The 19,014-nt window shown below is 42.5% G+C and overlaps 1 long non-coding RNA gene across 1 annotated transcript in view; it reads right to left on the bottom strand.

The window, feature by feature from the left end:
* LOC117062452 overlaps positions 1 to 19,014 on the bottom strand; it is a 60,962-nt gene that overhangs the window by 15,942 nt on the left and 26,006 nt on the right. Inside the window, exon 2 of the long non-coding RNA XR_004428381.1 lies at positions 10,507 to 10,547. This is a non-coding gene — a long non-coding RNA (uncharacterized LOC117062452). The remainder of the gene's footprint in view (positions 1 to 10,506; positions 10,548 to 19,014) is intronic.

The following is a 19,014-nucleotide window of genomic DNA, read 5'->3' as shown; positions in this document are numbered from 1 at the left end:
AGAGTCCTCGGAGAACCAGCCACCACATTGCACAGCTAGTGCTGGTACAGCATTCAGGCACACTGCGAGTCATGGAGTGCCCTGCACAACCTTCTGTAGAAATCAACTGATAGAGCCCTCTAAAGAAAGGACCCGAAAAAATGTCAATGTACTTTTCTTTTTACGTTCTTGGGGGTACGTTTTCTTCCCCCTCATCATCTGTCTCTTGTATTGTTACAGTAGAAATGCAAAGTGGAAAAAATTGTATTTTGGCTAACAGTTATTCAGGATAGGATAGGATGTTGTAGCAAAACACTAAACTTGAAAACTAGGCATTATTCACAGAGAAAAAGTTCTTCCAAATGCTTTGATCTCCTGCTTTAATATATGAGAATCCAGACAGGACCACAAAAGTCTATATAGGAAATAAAAAGAGGTGAGAGGAAAGTCTATTTAGTCCCAGGAAGGTATAGGAAAGAGAAAGAAGCCGACGGGGCAGGTGAGACCACAAGCTTCTCCTTCATACCCCCCACTCCTGCAACCTTGGGGTGTGGTGGGAGCGGGAGGAGGTTGAGTGTTTCAGAAACATTCAGCCAGGTAAAAGAACATTTAGTAAAGATGTGCTTGTCCCAGGATGAGGGAGCATAAATCCATACAGGTCAGCGCTATCAACGGATGTCCTGCAGAACCCTTTTAGCCTGCACTGTCTGATAAGTTGGAAATTGAGAGTAACTGTTCAGACACTTTTATGGCAATTTGACGTTGTTGCAACATCCAAGCATGTGGTCTATGGAGCCATCCCATGAAACAGGGAGGAGGCGTGTTCACCTGCTGTCACACTCGCGCGCTGAGTCCCAGCAGGCGTGAGCTGTGTGCTAGACGTGGGAGGGAGAACGAGCGGTCAACGAGAAGCCAACAATGCATAAAGTTTTCAGAAAATCAGCATTTGGGTATTTTAACTTGCTATTTTCATTATCATTTTACTTTTTAATCAAGCCTATTATTTAATTTATAGCTAATGTTGTTAACTAAATTAAAGAAGTTAAATTTGTACTATTTTTTACCCTAATTGATAAGTAGTGAAATAAGCTTTTCCAGGCTGTATTTTTTTAAGAAATCGATCACAATTTCTGATTCAAGAAATACATGATTATTGTAGAAAATTTGGAAAATATAAAAAATGCCAGTTTCCTAGAATCTAACAATACACTTGCCAAATGCTGTTTTCTATACATAGATATATATGTCCTATAAAGGACATTCAGTAAAGTGTGCTGAATGCGGTAGTAGTGATAAACCAGATGATAACAATGGAAGTGATTCCAAAGAAACAAAAATCAAAGGTCCTCATATAGTTTTAGTCTGAAGTATAATCTCTATAAATTTTGTAACCAGATTGAAGATGAAGTGCTAAAACTATAGTGTTAGTTGCAGAGAAGTACTGGCTAAAAATGCAATAAAACCATCTGAACTTAAGTGGCATTTACAGGTGAGAAATGTTTTAGAAGTTTAAAGTCAAAGCAATTATTTGAAAAAAAAGAATATTGAGTCAGCGAACTAACAGAAGCGAATGCTGAGAATTTCTCATTTAAACATCAGTGCTTTGCTGCCACATATAAATGAATACATCAGGTAAGTCACACTACAACTGTATACATAATTGCTAAGAAGGCAGTGAAAAATTGCATCAAAAATGTTTGCTTGGAAATTTCAGATGAATCTGTAGCCAAGAAGGTAACTCTAGTACCACTTACCACTTTGGTTTTTTTTTTTTTTTTTTTTGAGACGGAGTCTCGCTCTGTCGCCCAGGCTGGAGAGCGGTGGTGCGATCTCACTGCAAGCTCCGCCTCCCGGGTTCAGATCCATTCTCCTGCCTCAGCCTCCCTAGTAGCTGGGACTACAGGCGCCCGCCATCTCGCCCGGCTAGTTTTTTTGTATTTTTTAGTAGAGACGGGGTTTCACCGTGTTAGCCAGGATGGTCTCCATCTCCTGACCTCGTGATCGGCCCGTCTCGGCCTCCCAAAGTGCTGGGATTACAGGCTTGAGCCACTGCCCCAGCCTTTTTTTTTTTTTTAGACAGAGTCTCGCTCTTGTCACCCAGGCTGGAGTGCAGTGGCATGATCTCAGCTCACTGCAACCTCTGCCTTCTGGGTTCAAGCGATTCTCCTGTCTCAGCCTCCTGAGTAGCCTGGATTACAGGTGTGCACCACCACGCCCGGCTAATTTTTGTGTTTTTAGTAGATGGGGGTTTCACCATTTGGGTCAGGCTGGTCTCAAACTCCTGAGCTAATGATCCACCCGCCTTGGCCTCCCAAAATGCTGGGATTACAGGTGTGAGCCACTGCACCCAGCCTCTAGTACCACTTTCTAATGACTCCATAACCTGACATGTTCAGGAAGTGGCTAATGATCTAAGAGACCAACTCAAGAACAAACGAAGCCAGTCAAGTAGTTTTCTTTTTGAGAGGAAAGAGGGTGCAATTACTGATTAAACTAGGACAGCAGGCATAAATCCGCACGGTTCAGGCAAACCATGATGAATGATCAATCTATTCAAGAACCTCAAACTCAGTACATGGCGCAGAAGTAAACTCATCAACTTTGTTTCAAACCTCATCTTTCTCCTATATTCTCCATAGTATTTACTAATGTCACCATCCACCTAGGTATGCAAGCCAGAAACCTGAAAGCAGTCTCTGACATGTTCTTTCTACCCCTCCATCCCCATATCCTCATCCTTCTCCTTCAACTTAGCCTCATTAATATTTCTTGGATGTATTTATTTCTCTATATTCCTACCCTTACTGCTCTGGTACAGGCTCTCACCTTTCTAACTGGTCTATAATGCTAACAAAGTGTTGTCTGTTTCAACTTGATGAACACACACATATTGCTAACTTGGTATAAGGGGAAAAATTGTGTTTAACAACTTAATCACTATGAAACACAGCTAGCTCTGAGCCATATACAACTGGGAAGGACTATATTATAAGTAACTATGATGAAGAGATTAAGTTTCATGTATGAATATGGTCTGGTGGTATAGTTCCAATGACAGGAAAACATTGTGGAATGGTTACCCAGCTTAAGGAGTTTGTGCCAGTGACTGTTACTTAATTTCTAGTTTTCTTCATTGAGAAAAGCCTGTTAAAAACTTTCTACAAGTCAGCTGAACTACACAGTGTGCTTAGTGACATAGTAAAAACTGAATGACCTCACAGCCAATATGTTCAATTCAAACCATTTTCTTTATTATGTGTTAATATGGATACTGATCCAAATAATAACAATCGTTTCTTGATGAGGTGGGATGGTCATTGAAGGGAAATGTTCTATCAAGTCAAGAATGTTTGAACTATGAAATGAAGTCATAGTTATGTTTCTGCAAGATAAGAAACGAATTTAGTCCTAACTTTTGCAGATATGAAACAGACAGTCAGACTTGCTTACTTCTTTGATGTCTTCAATATTTTTAATGATCATGGCACTTCCATGCAAGGAAGGGAAGCAGTACGCTCTTCAAAGGTAGACAAGATCAAAGGGCAAACACGAAAGTTAGGAGCTTGGAATCAGAGTTTCTGCATATTGGAATGACAATAGTTACCATACAGTTACCGTAATAATCTCATTATAGCACACCTAAGGAAAGTAATTGTCATACATCTTATGCATTTTATAGAATGTTTTCATATATCCATTCAAAAGAGTCATACACAGGAAATTCATGTATGTAAAATCTATTTCTTTTATTAAATGATAGTTGAAATATTCCACTGTAACAAGAAAATACTAGAACTTTTTTTTCTTTTCTTTTCTTTTTTTTTTTTTTTTTTTGAGATGGGGTCTCTCTGTCACCCAGGCTGGAGTGCAATGGTGCCATCTCGGCTCACTGCAACCTCCCCCTCCCAGTCAAGCAATTCTCCTGCCTCAGGCTCCCAAGTAGCTGGGATTACAGGCACCCACCACCACGCCCAGCTAATTTTTGTATTTTTAGTAGAGATGGGGTTTCACTACGTTGGTCAGAATGGTCTCAAACTCCTGACCTCAGGTGATCCACCCGCCTTGGCCTCCCAAAGTGCTGGGATTACAGGCATAAGCCACCACATCTGGCCCATTTTTAAATTAATTTTGATTAATGTTTAATATTCAAATGTCAGTAGAAGGTACACATAATTCATAAATAAATATGCATATACTGGCAATGTGGGCCCCAGTAGTTTGCTGATCGGGGTGTACTATCATCAAAATTTGGAGTCTGTTAATTTAGAAGACAGAAATATCAGAATATTTTAGCTGATGTGATTAAAAATTTGATTTCATTATTTAATTTCCCCTGAATTGAGTCCTTCTGATTATGTTCTTCCATATGTCTATATGAAAAGAGAATGTTGAAGATACAGACTTTGAATCACAGTTCCAGACTGATGATCATGCTTTCTCATGATAAATTAAGAGGTTTCTGATTACAACTTACTTTGCCATGTACTTAAGTACAGAAAACTGTAAAGAGTCCAGTCCATTTTTTCTCACTAAGAAGAGTAGTTGACGGAGGTGTTGACCTCCAACTCCTGCACTTGGTCTCTAGCCTGAGTTGGTCTCTCAGACTCTGATGAGTCTGAAGCCTTACCTATGGGGAATCTTGGTCAGGAACGCTCCAGCAAAGCACCTGCCTCTAAGGGTCTTCTTCTGAACCAGCAGTTCTCAGATTGTATTTTTATCCCACCCCATCCCCGCTGCATAGCTCTGCTTTAGTCCAGTTTACATTTTCAGCTTTGGCATAAGATTTCCTTCTAAGAATGGTTGGAAGCTAGTGCCTTGCTTTGCTGCCACCATTTGCATCTGCTGTCAATGCTGAGCTATCTTGTTTCATCTAATATTACCTGCAAACCTACAAAGACACGTCTTTTCTCAGATGGGCGTGTGTCTTTACTAGCCTTTATTTGTCTACCTCCACATCAGCCTGAGGTGCTCCCTGCCCCGCAACCTCCCTTCAGCATCTCAGAATTCCTGGAATCCCTCTGGCAACACTTTTGTCAGTTTCTGCCTGTGGCCACCTTAAAGCCAGAGCTCTCCATTGTGTGTGCCTTCTGTAGACTCCAGCCCAGCTCTTTCTACATAGAAATACATAGTTACTTTCAGTGGCAAACACCACAATTACTTTTGCACCAACTGAATAACTTTCAACTCCCCTAAAGGCTGCCTCCAACCTCCTCCTCCTACCTTCACTGTTCAAACTCTCTCTGCTCCTCTCCATTCTCCCTGGATCACCCTATGATACAACAACTGAAAGGTTAATGCCTGCCCTGGCAGGGGACTTCAGACCCTTCCTGGCCCTACTGCCTTGCAAATCACTCCTGCTGCTTAAATAGCATTGAGAGAGGCATAAGATTAAGGTAATTAACATTTGCTGAACCCTCTAAGGCAAGGAATTATGGAGGGGAAGCCTTTTGACACCTCCTGGGCATGCTCCGGGCTTTTCTATATGGATCTTCCTCTGTGGAGGAAGAAACTAAATAGCTTTTCATGTAGTTTCATGATTTGATTATCTTTTTGTCTGCCATATACATAAAGAGATGAATATATTTTTCTTCTTTCAGGGGCCAGTAGATAATGCCCTCTTCACAGGAGTCTCATACTTGTTGGAAAAATTCTCAATAGGGCCACTAGAGCAGGTGAGTCTCTGAGGGGGCGGGGAGGGTGGTGGTGGATCTTAGCTGGTGCCAAGACCGTCTAGAAAGGGTACACAGATCAAGGAGACAGGATCATGTGCTCCCTTGTGAAGGAGTGGAGGTGAGGTTAGGAAGTGGGGGAGGGAAAAGAGGAGAAAGGAGAGCAGCACAGGAGGTGGCAGAATGTGGAATGTAACTCCCTGAGACTTCTCATATAACTCCCTGAGACTTCTCTGTAACATCATTAGCTTTGTGAGATGATTAAGAGAAAGACCAGTTACAGAAATTTCTGAGGAGTCCAAGTTTCCAGATTGAAGGGAGGTGAAACAATATTTGTGAATGCAGGAGTCCAGCAGAGTCCCAATAGAAAGTTTCCCAAATCCCCAAATGGCAGGGGAGGTCTCCTCTGGCATCTAGGTTCCACAGTTAATCACTTTAAGTCGGTTTTCATATCTAAATAAATACAACCTGCTTCCTTTACTCATTTTTAAATTTGGGAGGAGATTGTACCAAGTACCTTTTGGTCCTCCTCAACTCAAGACCTCATGATTCCTTTGATGCTCTAAATTACAGGTTCTCAAAGTCTGGTCTTTGAAAGCTCTCCAAGTGGTCTATGGGTTGCTCAAATGCAATGGGAAGGTTTTGTTAGAAAAGGATTTTCTACTAGAGATTTGAATTCTCCATAAAAGGGTACAGAAATAGATATTTGAAAATTATAATCACAAAGATGGTCACATGCTAGGCAAACACTTCAAATGGTGTGGTGTGTGCGTGTTCTGTGGTTGCAAGCAGAAGCTTCGAGGTAGGTGGTCCAAGAGATTCCTTCAGCATGGTTCACAGTCTGAAGTCTCATTTACAACGAAGTTAAGCCAAACTCTTATAGGGCCATTAAAAAATCAAAGCAGGCCGGGCCCGGTGGCTCGTACTTCTAATCCCAGCACTGTGGGAGACCGAGGTAGGTGGATCACTTGTGGTCAGGAGTTCGAGATCAGCCTGGTCAACACAGTGAAACCCCATCTCTACTAAAGATACAAAAATTAGCCGGGCATGGTGGTGTGTGCCTGTATTCCCAGCTGCTTGGGAGGCTGAGGCAGGAGAATCACTGAACCCAGGAGGCAAAGGATGCAGTGAGCCGAGATTGTACCACTGCACACCAGCCTGAGTGACAGAACGAGACTCTCCATCTCAAAAAAAAAAAAAGCAACAACAACAACAAAAAGAAATCAAACCACTTTGTTTGAGAATCTTTAAAAAACAGGTCTTTGTAACTGATACTTCAACTGGGAAAACATCCTGACCCTAAACCTTTGCAATTTCATTTCTGACCATAGTGAAGGGATGTCTTGGTCACATCACCCTCATATCCAATTTTATTTCTAGTAATATAAACAACTACTCAGCTTTGAAGTTTAATGCTAAGTCATATTTTAGGGGATGGTTTGGAAAGAGACTGGCTAGGAAATCCTTCGCAAGAAAGGGGTTTTGTTTGTTTTGTTGTTTGTTTTGTTGTTGTTTTGGTTTTTTGTTGTTTGTTTTTCAGACAGGATCTTGCTGTCACCCAAGCTGGAGTGAAGTAGCATGATATTGGCTCATTGCAGCCTCGACTTCCCAGGCTCAAGCAATCCTCCCACCTCAGCCTCCCAAGTAGCTGGGACTACAGATGTGTGCCACCACGCCCAGCTAATTTTTGTATTTTTTAAAGAGATGGGGTTTTGCCATGTTGCCAGGCTCATCTTGAACTCCTGGACTCAAGTGACCCACCCACCTTGGCCTCCCAAAATGCTGAGATTACAGGTATGAGCACTGTGCCCAGCCCAGAAATGGTCTTTTGAAAACCTTCATTAATCTTTACTGCAGCACCTATTTTCCAACTTTAATATAAACAATGCTGCTCCATCCATTGGTTCAAAACTATGGCAAGAATAGAGATCATTCAGATGTCAAGAATTTGGAAGTGGTATAATTGCATGTAATCTCCCCAAATCATAATAAAACAGACATAGAAACTAGAATGATGAAAGAACATTGATGTCACCTTCAACAAAACTGGGTGAAAAGGAATTCTCACAACTCTAGAATATGGGTGGGTGAACCAAAACATGAGACAGCAGCAGGAGCGCAGAGAGCAAAGAAAGTCCAGAAATATTGTATGAACCACAGCATCTATAAATTGCCAACAAAACCTGTCCCTCAAAGGAAGAGACCATACATTGTGTGAGAATCTATGTGAGCAAACTGAAAAACATTCCGGGAGAAAGGCTCCCATGTGATGGGGAAAGATGGATGGACTGTGCCGTTGTCAACTTGGTTTGATAATGTGCTAGGCTGGAGAACAACCCCAAATACGCCCACATTCAATTCCCTGGAAACTGCAACAGGGATTTAGCAGATGTGATTAAGGACTTTGAGAGGATAGATATCCTGGATTATCCAGATGGGCTTGATATCATCACAAGGGTCCTTATAGTAGAGAACCAGGAGGATCAGAATCAGAAAGTGGATGTGACTACAGAAACAGAAGCCAATGCACTTTGCAGGTGGAGGAAGGGGGCTTGAACCAAGAATGTAGTCAGTCTCTAGAAGACGGAAAAGGCAAGAAATGGATTCTCCCCCAGAGTCTCCAGAGGGAGTCCAACCCTGCCAATACCTTGATTTTGGCCTAGTGAAGCCCATTTTGAACTTCTGATTTCCAGAACTGTAAAAGCTAATACATTTCCTTTTTTTAATTTTTTTGAAATGGAGTCTCGCACTGTCTCCCAGGCTGGAGTGTCATGGCGTGATCTGGGCTCACTGCAACCTCCGCCTCCCGGGTTCACAAAATTCTCCTGCCTCAGCTTCCCAAGTAGCTGGGCTTACAGGCACACACCACCATACCTGGCTAATTTCTTCTTTTTTTTTTTTTTTCTGTATTTTTGTATTTTTAGTAGACGGGATTTCACTATGTTGGCCAGACTAGTCTTGAAACTTCTGACCTCGTGATCCGCCCGCCTCAGCCTCCCAAAATGATATATTTGCATTTTTAAGCCACTAAGTCTGTGTGTTGTTACAGCAGTAATAGAAAACTTATACAGGTGGAAACTATATCTCCCAGAACCGTCTTTCCTGTATGTTCTGTCAGAGTTGGCCAGAAGAAGAATTTAGATGAGACTGGGGAAGTGAGAGTGAAGTAGGAGCCATTCCTCTTTGGAGCACTTTGTGATGAGATAAGATGCCCCACAGGGTTCAGGCCAACTTCACTGTCTGCCTCTGTGCCTAGCTCTGCTTCCAGACCACTGGTCCTGCTGACCCACAGCACTCCAGGCCTCCCTGCAGGTACTTGGGAGGTTTTTTGGTTTTTTGTTTGTTTGTTTCTGTTAGGGACAATGCTGCTATGGACCGTCTTGAACCTGGAGAATTTTTCAAGACATTTTCTAGGGCATATACTTAGGAGTAGAATTGCTAGGGTTTTGTGTATGCATGGTAAGCATTTGATCACATCAATATTAGACCATGGCTGCACCAAGGCAACAGCTTTCCTTAGACCTCTGGGCAAGCTCCCTTCACAGTGCCACTTCAGCACTGAATATTTGCTTTCCAGATTCAATTGCATTCTCCAACCTGTGCTCCCACAGAGGATTAGCTAGATGATACCAGTATTTCTCAAAGTGATGATATCAATTCATTTTGCAATGACTGAGAGTTTCTATTATTCCATAGCCTCAACAATACTTGATATTGACTAATTCTTAATTTTGAGCAATCTGTAAACTATGTGCTGATATCTCCTTGTGGCTTTAATTTGCATTTCCCTGATAACCAGTGAAATTGGGCATCTCTTAATACTTTTAGTGAACTTCTGGATTTTCTTGTTTGTGAAGTGCTTGCAACTTTGGCCCATTTTCCTACAGGGCTCTCTGCCTTTTAAAAATTTGATTTATAGTTCTTTATCTAGTCTGGATATTAGTCCTTTATCAATTATACATATTGCAAAGATCTTATCCCAGTGTGTGGCTTGCCTTTTCACACTCTTTAAAAAGTCCCAGCCAGGTGCTCATGCCTATAATTCCAGCATTTTGGGAGGCCAACGCTGGAGGATCGCTTGAGTCCAGGAGTTCAAGACCAGCCTAGGCAACATAGGGAAACCCCATCTCTACAAAAAAAATGCAAAAATTAGCTGGGTGTGGTGGCACATGTCTGTAGTCCCAGCTATTCAGGAGGCTGAGGTGAGAGGATTTATTGAGCCTGGGAGGTGGAGGCTGCAGTAAGCCATGATCATGCCACTGCACTCTAGCCTGGGCAACAGAGTGAGACCTTGTCTCAAAAACAGACAAACAGGCCGGGCGAGGTGGCTCAAGCCTGTAATCCCAGCACTTTGGGAGGCCGAGACGGGCGGATCACAAGGTCGGGAGATCGAGACCATCCTGGCTAATACGGTGAAACCCCGTCTCTACTAAAAATACAAAAACTAGCCGGGCGAGGTGGCGGGCGCCTGTAGTCCCAGCTACTCGGGAGGCTGAGGCAGGAGAATGGCGGAAACCCGGGAGGCGGAGCTTGCAGTGAGCTGAGATCTGGCCACTGCACTCCAGTCCGGGCGACAGAGCGAGACTCCGCCTCAAAAAAAAAAAAAAAAAAACAGACAAACAAAAAATCTCCCTAATATCGATGTGATCAAATGCTTACCATGCATACACAAAACCCCAGCAATTCTACTCCTAGGTATATACCCTAGAAAATCGCTTGAAAAATTCTCCAGGTGCAAGATGGTCCATAGCAGCATTGTCCCTAACAGGAAAAAAGAAACAAACAAAAAACCAAAAAACCTAAATGTTCATCAACATAAGAGATAAGAGTATTTAAGTTGTTCATACAAGGCACTAACCTTTACACACGTGCATCCACACGGGAGAGTCTCAAGGTTACCTATGGGGAGAAGAGGGGATGTGAGATGGGAAGGGTGCACAGGGATGCTGGCAACATTCTATTTTTTAAACCTAAAAGGTGTTTGCACAGCTATTCACTGTGTTTATTCTTCTTTGAAATGTGCATATATTTTATATATGCATTGTCATATTATCTATGTTTCTAATAAAACATTTTAATAGGTACTATTCTCCTAACAATCCTATTTGTCATCTTGGTTTAAGGGAGTGGAATGGAAGATTCTGCATACTTTCGGGGAGCAGTTCCCATATCACATGGGCTGTGTGTTAAAAATTCAGACTGCCAGCACCTACCCAGGCTACAGAATCAGAATGTCCAGGGTGGGTCTGAGGCAGCAGTGTCCAGGGGCACTCAGGGGTGCTGTGGTCATGTTTTATGCCCCCGTCATTTTCTATCTAAACCTATTGGGCCATCCCAGAGCACCCAGCCCTCTGCAGATCCGCCAGCGTCAGTGGCTTCCTACTGCCCTCTTGTGGCCGATTTTTCTACCTAAACTGGGCAGAGTCTGACAGCCAAGCCCAAGGGAGTAGACAGAATTGTGTTCTGAGATCAGAAGTCTATCTGGATTTGGTGGTGGCTCCGAGGACTCGCATAGTTGAGCTAGATGCCAAAACATGACACCTAGAACCCACTGGCTTGTCTGTTATTTTTGCTGAAGTCCTATGGATCCATAAACCCCTCCTGGCTGCTCCAAACCCTCATGGTGCTTGGTCCCCTTTCTCTGGGTTCGCCTCCCCACCCACACCTGTCATGCACACACACCTTCCCTACCTTATCTGGTCTTCATTTCTGCCTGAACAAATATCTATGGTCTAACCAGACCCCTGGTCCTGGTCTCTGCTGGACGATCTTATTCTGTCTTTTGGTTCCACAAGACCAGGGCTGTTGTGAGACAGATGAACGCTTGAGACCAGGACCCAGTTGGACACGCTCAGTGCCTACTGCTCTCCCACCCCTATTCTCCTTTCTATTCCATTTCACTTTCTCTTCCTCGATCTGTCAGGGTTTCTGATCCTGACAATGAGCTTGAAATGGTCAGGTTTACTCAGAAAAAAAGACAGGAAATTGGTATCACTCAAAGAAAAGCCTAGATCAGTTCTCAGGGACAGATTCCAAGTATGTAGAATCCCCACTCACTCGCCTTACCTCTGTCCACAGCTCAGACACTGTGTGAATCCTAAATTTAGGCCCTTCTATAACATGTGGCTACACCCCCTTCCTCTCACTTACTTTCAGCTGCCAAGAATAAGATACCGTTTTACCCACATCCATCTACTGTCACTCAGTCTGGGGACTGGGACTTCCTGAATCAGCACAACTTTTTCTAATTAGGTGGCCCATAGTTGCATGCTTCAAATGTAGTGGTTGAATTCCTCAAAGAAACTCTTCAGGAGGAAGGAAGGGTGTGGCAGATTATGCCACCCCAAAATATGCCACTTTGACATGTTAAAAAAACAAAAACAAAAACAAACAAACAAAAAAAACTTCAGCAGAATTAAATTTAAGGGAGTTTAATTGAGCAATGAGCAATTCGCAAATCAGGCAGCCAATTCAGAGAGACTCCAGGAGTGCCTCGCGGTCAGAACAAATTTATAGACGAAAAAAGTAAAGTGACATATAGAAATAGGAAGTGAGGCACAGAAACAGCCAGACTGGTTACAGCTCGGCGTTTGCCTTATTTAAACACAATTTGAACACTCAGCAGTGTATGAGTGGTTGAAGTATGGCTGCTGGGATTGGCCAAGACTCACTGACTGTTACAGGCACATACTCCTAGTTAGCTTTTCAATCTCGTCTACCAATTCAGCTAGGTCACAGTTCATCCACAAGGACTCAAATATAGAAGTACGGAGTCCTTCTCAGGCCGTATTTAGTTTGCTTTAACAGACATAAGGATTATTCTGAGCTGATGATAATTAAGAATTGCACAGAAGAAAAACTCTGCTCTCCTTTTTTCTACCAGGAAGGGCAGGACAGTTCTTAGTCACCTGAGACTACCCTAGATCCTAGATCCCACACGCTAGATACAGAGGAACAAACTTGACCAACCAGCCCTTATCGTCCATGAGTTTCCCATTTATCTTCCCACAACTTTCTCCCCCATGAAGTCCAAAGTGCTTTTCCTTTCTCTTGTCACTTCTCTACAAAAGTATTGGTTTTTTGGTTCAGATGTTATATAAGCCCAAGTTCTAACCATCCCTTTGAGTTACTCATCTTTGGGTACTTCCATGTGTATGTGTGACACATGCTAATAAACTTCTGTTTGTGTTTCTCTGGTGAAAGTGCTTTTGTTAGTCTAATTCACAGGGCCTCAGTGGGAGAACCTAAGATGGCTAGAGGGATAAGATTTGCTTTCCTCCCCTATAAAAGTAACCTAGGGGTGGGTAGAGGAAGAGGCAGATAGTGCTGTTAGGAAGTTCGCTGTGCGCAAGTTCAGCATCCCTAGAAGGCCTCTACTCCTACCCTCAATCCTGCTTTGTTTATTCAATACTTTCTTCCTCCTGTCCTCCCAAGTCAAGTGTCTGTGTGAGGTTACCTCCTACTTGAAGGTAGGAACCCTGGGCTGCTGACATGGCCCATTCCTACAGATGACAGCGTTGATTAGAATTTACACTCAAAGCAAATTTTGCCTGATTTATTGGAGAAGTTTCCTTAATCCTCCTTCTGTTCTATGTTCTCTAGGCCACAGAGCCTGGAGTGTCATTGAGGGTACTGTGAGCAATCTTGCCTTGCAGTTAACCACTTAATAAACTCTTTATTCATAATTAGATGTTGGGGGAAAAGGATAACTCCGCAGTAATCATAAGGCCTGGGTTACAGCCCCAGCTCCACACTCATTGGCTATGTGATCTTTGTAAGTCATTTTCCCTTCCCTGGGTTCCTCATCTGCCAAATGCAAAAGCTGGGCTGGATGGGATAAGAGCCCCCTTCCAGCTCTGACGTTTCAACCTCAGGTTTGCCAGTACACAAGAAACTCAGATTTGCACTGCCCTTCTGAGAAGCTCCAGTCCAGTCATTCAGACAGTCTGCTTTATCCCTCAGTACAACTTCAAGGGTAGGTTCTTGACTTATCTAAAACACAGATACCAGAGGGTGACTTTCTTGAGGTCACAAAGTAAATCAATGTCAGAGGCCAAAACAGCAACTCAGCTTTTCCAACTAGCTTTCTTCCATCAAGACAGCCTGAGGAGAAAACAACCCTCAATGCCACCCCTATACGGGGTAAGTTTGTATCCATGCAAAACTCCTTTTAACTGATACTTTAACTTTCAAAATTGTGTGTATGTAAACATGTAGCCCATCACCATTCAAAACTCTCCTTTAACTGGTGCGAAAGAGCATTGGGAAATTATGATGAAACTGTATCTGTCAGCTTTTTATTCCCATTTAAAAAATGAAAAACAAGACAAAAAAAAGAAAAACACCTAGAAACTGCAGTTTAGCTATACAGCCCACACACTGAGCAGGCCCTGATGGTACTGAGTCAGTGTGAGGCGGTTAGTACTTGGCAGCTCTTCATTTTAGAAGCTGCATGCATTATACACAAAGCTCGCTGGCACAAGAATCAACACTGGCTCGGCCCCTAGTATCAAATCCTCAAAGGCCACTCAGACCCCCAGAAGAGAAAAACCCTGAAAGCCAATGTTTTTTCCCAAGGCAACACTAGCTTATCTTTGACATTCTGTTCCCTTATCTAAGAAAAGAGAATCCAATTCTTCCTGCTTTCCCAGAGCAGTATTTGAACTGTCAGAAGCAATACTGGTTTTTTATTTTCTTCTATCAAGACCCCAACTTTCACACAACTTTGTCAAAGTAAATTAGGGATTTTGCAAGAGGCTGTGGGCAGGTAGTTTCTTGTTAGATACTTATGCTTAACTGTGTCACCATTATTTTTACAAATAGGCTTGTTCGTTTCAGACAGTTCTAAATACTCACTCAGGTAGAAAAGCAAGCAAGAGCTCTTGAAACCCTCCGGGATGGAGTTGGGAGCTAGGGAAACAGAAATGCTAAGAGGGGCAGAGACCAGAGAAAGCTTGTGGTTGGGCCAAAAAGGGAACAAAATGCTAGACCTTGAAACTAAAGGCCATGGAAATGACCACAGACATCTGTAGCGAAAGTCAGAGCATGAACCCAAAGACAGAGGTGGAGGTAAGGGCTGGCAGCAGAAACAAACTCCTGTCATGGGAAGTAAATGGGAACAGAGCCTGGCCACATGGTGGATGAGCCTCCCCAAGAGCTTAAGAACTTAGCACACCCCCAGGAACAGCAGAGAAAGTGAGCAGGGAGGGGAAGAGTCCCAGATTTGACTGAGTGGTTACCCAACAGAGATTTTAAAATCTGCAAGTAGGCCTGGTGTGGTGGCTCATGCCTGTAATCCCAGCACTTTGGGAGGCCAAGGCAGGCAGATCATTTGAGGCCAAGAGTTCAAGACCGGCCTGGCCAACATCATGAAACCCCGTCTCTACTAAAATTATAAAAAATTAGCTGGGCGTGGTAGTGTGTGCCTGTAGTCCCAGTTACTGCGGAGGCTGAGGCACAAGAATCCCTGGAACCCAAGAGGCGGAGGCTGCAATGAGCCAAAATGGTGCTACTGCACTCTACCCTGGGTGACAGAGCAAGATTCTGTCTCAAAAAAAAAACAAAAAAAAATCTGCAAGTAACTGAGTTACTTTGAATTGGCCATTTTAATTTCTTCCACTGTATTGCTGGCCAGAATTAAGAGTTCTACCACTAAGCACACTTATGGATGAATATAGAAAGAAAGTGACATTTCTGCGTATTGCAACTTTGTGACTGTGAAAGGCTTACCTGCTATACTAGCCATGTTTTGTTTTATTGAGGGATGTTAGTAAATGTCTATAAAATATTTATTGCCCCCCCTCGCACCAACAAAGCTAAGGCAGTTGTCAGCATCTCTTACAGCAAATCTAATCCAGAAGCATACTAGAATAATTTAGCTTTGACAAAACAAGGGATTTTTTTTTTTTTCGTATTGTGAGAGACCAGAAATCGCCACCCAGAAACATGCTGCTTTGGCCTCCAGATTGTTTTGAGCTGAAGGCAATTACAAAGAAGCAGATGCAAGAAATCTCTCTGCCCTCCATCTATTTGCCTAAAAGTAGGACATGGATTTTCAAAGACAGATGTAGCCTGCCCCACCCTCTCTACCGGGGAGGACAAGAGTTAACCACTGAAGACGACTTTGGACCCTTACCGGCCTGGAGATGGCACCAGAGGAAGCTGCATTAACAAGCTTTACTAAGTTGCCTTTCTCTGCCATTTATTCACTTTCTCCCAATTTGCTGCCTCTAGAGACTCACAGTCCTTTTTTTTTTTTTCTTGTCACTTCTTTAAAATTTTATTTTTCTTTGTGGAAGGTGCCATGTAAGCTGAAATTCAGAGCCACCTCTTTGAGAACTACTCATTCCCTGGGCATCTCCCATATACATATGAAACATACATGTTAATAAACTTCTGTTTTTCTTTTATTTACCTGTCTTTTGTTATAGGAGTTTGTTCTAACTAAGAACTTACAAAAATTGAGGAAAAAATTATTTTTCTTCCTCTACAGCAGCAGTCCCCAACCTTTTTGGCACCAGGGATCATTTTCATGGAAGGCATTTTTTCTACCACCAGGGGTGGGGGAATGGTTTCAGGATGAAATTGTTCCACCTCAGATCATCAAGGATTAGATTATTGTAAGGAGCATGCAACCTAGATCCCTCAAATGCACAGTTCACAATAGGGTTCGCGCTTCTCAGAGAACTGAATGCCACTGCTGATCTGAAATGAGGCGGAGCTTAGGTGGTAATAGATCACTTGCTGCGGCCCCATTCCTAATAGGCCAGGGACCACTACTGGTCTATGGCCTGAGGGTTGGGGAGCCCTGCTCTACAGTAGAGCATATAGTGGAATGGACCAATATTCCTAATATGTAATGAATGCTCTAGTCAGAGGTCAGAGATTCTCACATTTAAGTCATATATGGACATGTTTTACAGAAAAATACACAGAATCCTTGTGTTGACTTATTTCTATTATGTTTCTTAAACATAAACTTGGTACAAAATGCTTATGTTTAATGTCCCTTTATAATTATACATGAAAAAAATATAAAATAAATATAAACAATGCCAATATAATTCAAGTTAACAGCATTAATTGAATGATACTTGATGCTGTTTTGCTGAAGGTAAGTTGCAATTCCAAGGATGACTGACACTTCAGTGCAGTTTCTTGTCTGTTCAGTATGTTTATCCTACTAAATGCCCTGGGAACACCTGATGCTTCTGCTGTTTCTTTGTCTTCCTAACGCACAAAAAGTAAATACAAAGTCCAAGGGTCACCGTAGCTTAATCTGCTTGAATTAAGGGACTCTTCCCTCTAGGTTCAAGGAGTTAGAAGTTCAGAGTCACTAGTTTTTTATCATTAAACTGGAGGAGGGTCCCATCACCACTCAAGACTGCTATCCTTTTGCCATATAAGGAAATTTGTGCTGTGTCTCATCCCATCATCAGACCTACCCCATCCTTGCTGAGGTCAGCCACAGATCTTTCAATGGAAAGTGAATAAAAATGTATGCTTGGTGCCACTCAGCTTTGGAGCTATGTTTATATAATTCAGTAAAAGAAAAGAGCTGTTGCATTCATCTGTTAGTGTATACTTATTACCTGAGTGTTTGCAACCTAGTGTGAATAAATATGTTCACCTATTATTTCTCTTGGAAATTCAGTTTAACCCATTTATTTATAGGTATAGATTGAAAAATCTTGTGTCAAGACATTTTAAGTTCCAGTAATATTTCCTGATGGTTGGGGGGAAGGGTGGATTGAAAAGGAGAAAACTTAAACTATAAGCCAAAATAGCCCTAAAAGTAGATCTGACATAGTCCTTATGGCATGTTTAAATCCAGAAGCATTCATTTCAAATCTATCTTATGAGAGATGGGGCTGGTCTAGTTGGGTATTAGAGGCTTATTCCCAGAAGCATTTAAGACTGAGAAGAACCTATCAATGATGCCTGATACATGGAGTCCGCCATGTCCTCCAGGCAGAGGGCAATTCAGGGAGTCTATACCTTCTGTCCATCCCAGCTTTCTTTCCTGCCATAGTACTGATGGAGTCACCTCCTCAATGTACCACATAAACCCTCTCCTCTATCACAAGAATCTCAGGAGTGTTTTTTGGTTAATGCAACAAATTCTTGGAGCCAGCATACATCAACTGCCTTTCTTAACCTCCTATATTATTTAAGCCCCCGTTAATGAAGTTTCTGGTGACATAATATGTTACTGAAACACATTCTTCTTTTTAATACAGATATTCCTCCTTAAAGTGGAAAAGCATGCTAGCAGAAGAGCTAACTCAGGCTTGTGATCAGTATCCTATGCCCTGGAATCCGTTAAGAGGCTAGAATTACTCTCAGGAGACAGACAGGAAATATCTGGGCCTAAACCATTCTGATATGAAATTGGGTTTAGAAATCTGGCTCGCTTTTACCGAAATATCTAAGGGAAGCTACCAAATCTTAATGGAGCAATTTTGTTTTCTCACCCACAAGGTTCCCTGCACAATAGTCATTTCTCTCCCTTTATGGCTGTTTGACAAAAGTTGTCTCCCACAACAGAGTTGGAAATGATAGTTATTTCTTTCCTGAAACAGCTGCCTTTCAGCTACAGCACAGGTATGACCAGTTACAGCCACCGAGACATAAGCAAAGTGTGGAGAAACTTTCCTCATAAATAAAAAGAAAGAGATGTATGAGGAGAGTTCCCTTCTTCCCTTCTGCCTTTAGAAGAAAGTGTGAGGGCATGATTTCTGGAGCTTTGGTAGCCACTTTGCAAACATGAGGATACAGGCCTAGGATGAAAGCTAACCAGCTGTGGGTAGGAACATGGAATATAGAAAGAGTCTGAGTTCCTAATGACAACGTTGTGATGCTGGATCAATTCAGCCTTTAGACTTTTTGTGATTTGAGATAACACTAAAAGTGTTTAAGCCACTTCCAATTGATTTTCTATTACTTGGAGACAGAAGCATCCAACCAATATAGTAACAACTCACAGTAAAGGATCACTCATTCCCCAAACTTGTTAAAATGGAAGAAAATTGTTGTTTTGTTGTTTGTTTTTTTGAGACAGAGTCTCACTCTATTGCCCAGACTGGGGTACAGTGGCATTGTCTTGGCTTACTGCAGCCTCTGCCTCCTGGGTTCAAGCAATTCCCCTGCCTCAGCCTCCTGAGTAGCTGGGATTACAGGCGCACACCACTAGGCCTGGATAATTTTTGCATTTTTAGTAGAGATAGGGTTTCACCATGTTGGCTAAGCTGGTCTTGAATGCCTGACCTCAGGTGATTCACCTGCCTCAGCCTCCCGAAGTGCTGGGATTACAGACGCTAGCCCAGCCAGAAGAAAAATGTTTTAATTTGGGTTCTTATCTTCTGTG

This window comes from Trachypithecus francoisi, unplaced genomic scaffold, assembly GCF_009764315.1.
Source record: "Trachypithecus francoisi isolate TF-2019V2 unplaced genomic scaffold, Tfra_2.0 Lachesis_group17, whole genome shotgun sequence".
In the NCBI taxonomy this organism is placed as follows: Eukaryota; Metazoa; Chordata; class Mammalia; order Primates; family Cercopithecidae; genus Trachypithecus; species Trachypithecus francoisi.
This window is presented reverse-complemented; position numbering and strand designations above follow the sequence as displayed.